Genomic DNA, 7,296 nt, shown 5'->3' on the forward strand with positions numbered 1-7,296 from the left:
CCAAATATATACTACTACATCCAATGCATAGATGTATGCATATGTCAAATTGATTTATGCATATGTGTGCATTGTACATATGTTTGTCAAATACGCATAAGTATATATTTGATAAAGACTGGAATGTAGATATAGCTATCATGACTCAACAATGGCCTTCAGGTTAAAGAAGGGTGATGGAATTACGTGCCTAAACCTCTTGGGGCCAGAAACTTGAAGCTGTTGGTTATTTGGACAAATGGATGCCACTTTTATTTAATCCAATCTTCATTTATTTAATCTAATCTTCATTTTTTGCAACCCTTATTAGCATGCATTGCTAGTGACTTCCAATTTACTCAAAGTACTCAAAAGTAATACATTAGGCAGATATTCTAAGTTTATAGATAAAATCTCATTTATATACATAAGGCAAATGAGGCAAAAACTTGCCCAGGGATCCAGGTCTCTAGAAGAGCCAAGAATTTAAAATTCAAGTCTCTGAGCTCTACTTTGTCTCCCACTCAACCATAAGGATTCATGCTCAAGTGTTTCTGGATGGAATTTGGTGAATTTGCTATCTAGTTAGCTAGGATCTCAACAGGCTGGTTGGTTTGTAAATGAGAGTTCTTGATAAGAGACAGACCCTCTGAAGCAGGGTTGGTAGAAAGTCTTCAGCAGAATGGTCTAGTAGGCAGAGTTCAACAGCTAGAAGCAGACAGCTAGAGCAGACAATGCCCAGTTGATCATTGCTCCCATCTCAACCACCTCAATGCTTTTTACTTGTACTAATGTTACGGTTTCCAACAATAAGTAAGAGAAGATAGTGAGCATCCCAAGCACTTTCTGAAACCCCAGAGTAGCATCTGAAATGAAAAAAAAAAGTTGGCATTTCATTGCTATAAATTAAAAATGGACCTGTTTTTTTCTTCCTGTAGTCACTTTGCCTAAAAAAAAAGGCTTGCAACACTCGGTTGAAAATTTGAGCTGACCTTTGGACCATGGTGGTGATAGTGACTGATGATAATTCAAATTTATGAGCCCTTTGAAGCTTCCAAAATGCTTACCTCAATATAACTGTCAGGCAGGTAATCCAAAGGTTATTATAATTGTAAGCCTGGTTTTCCCTTTCATCTTTGAGTTACCATCCTTTACGCAAGATAAAACCATCCTTCCTAGACACTCCCTTCCACTGTAAGACCTCCTGCTACAAACCCCTCAATGGGATTGTCTCACCAAGTAAAGGCAGACAAACTTACAATCACCAAAATGTCCAGGAGATTAAAGCCTTCTGAGTTAGATGACATCTAATGTGTTTAACTTCCCTGCCACTTGCATAATGTAAATGAAAATCTCTGGCAGAGAGACGATAAAAACATTTTCTGTTTAGGTCCATGCAAAGTATGAAACAAGAGAAATGATGCTCTCTTATTAGAGCATTGAAATGGTGAAAAAAGAACAAAGTGTCTGATGAAAGAACCACAGGGCTGACTATATAGGAGGAGAGGGAGAGGGAGGGAAGAGGAAAGGGAGAACAGAGAACAGAGGGAGGAGAGAGAGAGACAGAGAGAGAGTGAGAGAGACACACAGAGAGAGAAAGTGATGGAGACAGAGACAGAGAGAGACACAGAGACCAAGACAGAGGGAGAAACAGAGAGAGACACAGAGAGAGACACAGAGACCAAGACAGAGACAGAGGGAGAAATAGAAAGAGAGAGAGAGAGAGAGAGAGAGAGAGAGAGAGAGAGAGAGAGAGAGAGAGAGAGAAAGAGAGTGTGAAAGACAGAGAGAACTTGCTATGTTTTAATGAACTACCTTTAGAAAAATCAATTGTTCTCTGAAAACAGTTTTAATCACCTGCTTTATTTATTCTACTGAGGCTATTTAACGATGATTGCCTAGACTGATTTATCACTCATTATAGTCTCTGCTGGTTTTTTTCAGAAATTTTGGAGAACCCCGGAGGATTATTTCTATACCTGAAGCCAAGGACAGCAGTGTGAATGTAGACTGAAGTAGGTTTCTGCCTTTACAGATGCTGTAGTCTTGGCAGGGAGCTGAAGATGACATTTTCTTGGTTAACATAACCTCCTCTGTGTGTCAGAGAAGAGAAAATTATATTAAACATCATGGAAAAAACAATGCACAGTCTTTAAATAATATTCTGTCACTGGAAGTACCAAGAATTCACTGGAATATATATATTTTTAACACATGTAGCATCAGAGGAACCATCAGTTAAAACTCCTATTCCTATGGCAACCATCAAAAGCATTCAACTAATGAGACATCCCCCTAAGTTACCCCAGCATAATGTGTTCTTACCACCCACCTCTCCTTTTGCTTTGCTTTTCATTAAAAACAAACACAAACAAACAAACAAACAAAAAACTCACCCTGACCTGTGGAATCTATTCTGAAAATGCTCTTTGCTGGTCAAGAAGGGCTGGTATTCAATATCCAAAAATTCAAATTGCAAGCATGACAAAGATAGTGTCCATCCCAGAGGAGAGACAACCAGACCCCAGGGGAGAGTGCAGCCCCCTTCATAGACAGATAGATGCCTTATGCTTCCTAGATCTGTGAAGTTGAAGAGCTCATTCTTTCCAAAGCCAGACTTGTCTCTGTGAAGAGGTTCCCTTGAGTTACAACTCTGTTCAGTGGGAACTACTATGTGGGTGCCGTATGTGATAAAAGCTGAGCCAATTCATACCCACTGTGCTGGGAGTGAGGCTCCAGAAACATTTCTAACATATTCTCAGGAAGTTACAGCAGTTAGTCAGAAGTACAGAGAAAAGAAAAAAAAAACCTTCCAAGTACCCCATGGAAGCTGGGTGATAAGAATAATAATTCACATTAAGGTTTGTAAAATGTGTTTTCATGTGCAGTGTCCCAAAAGTCTTAGTGCAGCCTTAAGCTTTAATTATATTAAACCTCATATGGTATTTCATTTAGTCTTAATGACAGCTCTACTAGGTAGGTCCTCTATCACATTTGTAAGTATTTGAAGGGGGATTTAATCCCTAGTCTTCTGGATCTTAGTCAAATGCTCTGATCTCTACCCCATGGTGCCTATAGGCAATAGAGTACATGGAAAAGAGGACTAAACTTGGAGAGATTAACTTGATATCATCAGATCTGAGTTTGAACCCCTGTTGTGCCACTTGCTGAATGACCTTAGGTAAGTCACTTTCACCTGGGTGGGCTTGTATTTCCTCATCTGTAAAATGACAGAATTGGACTAGATAACTCTATGGTCACTTCTGTCTCTAGCTCTATGATGGAGAGCAACATTCAGATTTTACTCCTCTGCTGACTTTAAAGGCTTTGCCTCCTCCCCCTGTGTGCCCTTATTTGGAAAAGTAGGAAAATGAGAGAAGAAAAGAAAAGGCCCAGATACAATTGAGTAGTATTATCTCCTCCTCTTGCTGAACCTTTAAGAGACGAGATGATTTTGCAGGTAACAATGGCCCAGGATTCCTCTGAGCAGAGAGCCTACTCTAGCAATATTAAGATGCTTACACAAAAGATGTTTAAGTGACCTCATTTACTTTGTTGGAAGCATTCAGCTGACCCTTCTGAATCATAGAGAACTATGGTACCCAACTAGATCTCTGCACACACCTTCTGTGACCATTTTCTCTATTCTTTTATTCTACCTCAACCCAAATATCTGGTTTGTTAATGAATTTAAGTTGGCTCTTGCCATGAGCATTATACAAATTTGTTGTTGTTATTGTTGTTTATCATTCAGTCATATTTGACTTTTCATACTGTCCATGGGTGTTTCTTGGCAAAAATACTGGAGTGGTTTGCCATTTCCTTATCCACTGGATTAAGGCAAGTAGGGTTAAGTGACTTGCCCAGGGTCACATAGTCACACAGTTCAAATACAGATTTGAACTCAGGTCTTTCTGACACCAGACCTAGCACTCTATCTACTGAGCCATCTAGCTGTCCCTATTATATAAATAGTAAACAGTAAGAAGAACACTTTGTTGAGCTAAAATCTGGCTTCAAACACTTACAAGGTATGTGACCCTGGGCAAGTCACTGTTTGCCTTGGTTACTTATCTGTAATATGAGCTAGAGAAGGAAATAGCAAATCACTTCAGTCTCTGCCAAGAAAACCCCAAATGGGGTCATGAAGAGTCAAATGTGGGGACTAAACAACAACCACAAATAGAACAGAATAAACAGGAGTCAAGTAATGAGGATTCTGGTCCTGAATCTGCCATTACTTTGCTCTGTCACAGTAGGCAAATCACTTAACCATTCTAAGTCTTTGAATCTTCATTTGTAAAATGAAATCTTTAGATTAAATGGTATCCCCATTCTAAAGGATCCCCGATCTAAAATTCTATGATATGTAGAACTGAAGTCAATGGAACTATTGGGTTTTCTAAAAATATCAAAGCCCCGTGACTTTTGCTTTCACTTTTATAAAGCATGGAATTAATTTGTCATCAGATCTTGAAATTCCAGTAAGATTCTATAATTCTGGGTTAGATAATAAATGCTTAATTGCGCCATGAGGGTATGATATAGAATTATGATAGAGGTAGAAATTATGTTATTTAAATTGGGGAAAAGGCAACTAGTTTAATAGCTATTCCTCAGCTGATTATTTTTTTAAATTCAGGTTTGAAATATTTGACTTTCTTAAGCTAAGTGACTCTAGGTTAGTTGTAGTCTGTGTAGGAGTTGGCATATATAAGAGAGAAAGCATATAGCAAGACCTCCAGTGATTGTCCTGGAACTCAATGCATTACCTGGTCAGTCTCCAAGCCTCTTGTCCTTATCATGCACACCATCCCTAAGCTTGTGGAGATTTTCAGTGGAACAGAGAATGAGGCTGGCAGATCACCCTTGTCAATAAAATGGGAGTTGTGAGCATCAAATGAGACTCTTGTTTTGTCCTTGAATAAGTGCATTGCAAGGGGTCCATGCATCATACTGGGTGAGGGCTTCCACATTTTCTCTTAACATTGTGAGTACCCCAGTGGAGCACATAGGTTGTCCATGTGTAATCTTTCTATTCAGCTCTAAAGCTTCTATTTTCCTTTTTATAGACAAGGTCAAGATGGATCCATTTTAGTTTCCCCAGTAGAATTCCCTGGTCTTTGAAAATAATCTCACATTGACACATACCAGCTGTGTGACCTTGGGCAAGTCAGTCACTTAACCCCAATTGCCCCCCCCCAAAAAAAAGAAAAAGAAGAAAAGAAAATAATCTCACATCTATGGTATCAATACTTAATCGGCAATTTATGGCAAGAATAAGAACTTGACTTCATTAGCATAGGGCACTTCTGGCAACGAACATCCTCTATCACTGCAGATTGGTATCTTTCCTTTCTTTTCATTTTATAGTCTAAGACAGTCACCTGGTGCCCTGAGAAGTTAAGTGACTTGCCTAGGTTCACATAGCTAGTAAATATCGAAGAAAGGACTTGAACCCAAGTCTTCCTGGCTCCAAGGTCCACTCTCTATCCATTATGCTATCATGTCTGCCTCTCCTGCTGCCTTTATAAACAGTTTAAAAACCATGAATCTTAGCACCTTCTGCCTTTTTTTTCTGCCTCTGTGCCACCATCAACACAGAAGAGGAATGGGACATATGGGATTGAGCAACACTTTTTTTCATGATTTGCCATGGTCAAAGAATTCATCACCAAGTCAAGTCTAGTGGTGACAGTACTTCTCTGACACAAAAGGGCTTTCATGAAGAATGAGAGGCACCAGATCACACTTACCAAGTTGGTTATCATAAAGCAGTATCAATTTGTTGCCAGAATTTTGCTCACAGCTCATTCAGCTTGGGAGTGTCTGCCGAAGTTGGTTCCTTGCTGACACAGCCCTGAGAACCCAGGGTCACCTTTGTGACTTGATGACTCTTTGGAATAATATTTTATAGCTACCCACTGATGTACCATCTTCATAATGGAAATTGTATTAATATGTTTGGAATGAATATACTTGTGGCAAGGGAAAGTCGTTTCTTTGATTAAAGAAAGTATTGCCAGTACTTGAGAACACCATCCAATGGCAACCTTAAAATCTATAGGGAAGTAATATGGCATATGGGATTGAATGAGCTACTTAGAATCAAAAAGACCTGGGTGTAAATACTACTTCTGAAATTTAGTGCTTGAGTGACTAGAGATTAATTTCTTAACCTTTTTGGGTTTCAGTCTTTTTACTTGGAAAATGGACATAATACCTCTGTTACCTATAACACAAGGCTGTTGTAAAGCTCAAATGCAATAATATGTAGAAAGAATTCTGCAACTTCAAATTACTATATAAATGTCAGCTATAATTATCTGTCCTGGATTCCTCCTCACTTCTAAAATGCTATTTCTCAAACAAGACATCTTGCACAGCCCCCAGCAATAAGCATGTGGGCCATGGTGATGCGATTTCTGTGTGTGTGTGTGTGTGTGTGTGTGTGCGTGTGCGTGTGTGCGCACGCGCATGCATGAGCATGTGTGCATGCGCATTTCCTTCAAAAATCACAGTGCAGCCATGGAGCTATGGCTTTTCTTTCCACAGCAGAGTTGGCCCAAATATTTTGAAATTGTTCCATACAATTTCAGTCAGTAGAATAATAGAATCTCTCTATTTAAAGAAATTCAGGATAGGTCTAAGAAAGAAAAAAATCCCAAATAAAGTAAGAGATATTCCTTATGGTGAAAATGTGGAAAATTACATATCCTTGCCACTCTGCCCCCCAATCTGTATTAACTGAATGCTTTCTCAGTGGTACCTCGATTCAATTCAATAAAAATTATCGAGTACCTATTATTTGTTTTTTCCTATAGAAAATACAGATAAGAGGCAACCACTTTCTAAAGATGTTTCCAGTCTAACAAGATGAAATCACACACACACACACACACACACACACACACACACACACACACACGCACAACCAGAATTCAAAATAAAAATGAAAGGGGAGAGAGAGAGAGAGAGAGAGAGAGAGAGAGAGAGAGAGAGAGAGAGAGAGAGATCCATATCAGTTCAAAAATTTTTGCCAAAAGCTCACTTGAAAAACAATGAAATTTCATGGACCCCCACAACTTCTTTTCCTATCTCCTTTCTTCCCTCTGTTAGGATCTGCTTTTTTTGCTTTGTTTTGTTTTGTTTTTGTTTCCTCACTTCAAAACCATTCCAGGTAGGCATTTAATGCTCTCCCCATGGGCAGACAAGAAATTAATTCCTGTTGCAGCAAAAAGTCTAGTATAGACTTCTTGGCTAGGCTAGAACTTGGCCTCACTTATGAAAGTTTTTTTGGGAAAAACACTCAGGCTG

The sequence above is a fragment of the Phascolarctos cinereus genome, unplaced genomic scaffold (genome assembly GCF_003287225.1).
Source record: "Phascolarctos cinereus isolate Bilbo 61053 unplaced genomic scaffold, phaCin_HiC Scaffold_4;HRSCAF=312, whole genome shotgun sequence".
In the NCBI taxonomy this organism is placed as follows: domain Eukaryota; kingdom Metazoa; phylum Chordata; class Mammalia; order Diprotodontia; family Phascolarctidae; genus Phascolarctos; species Phascolarctos cinereus.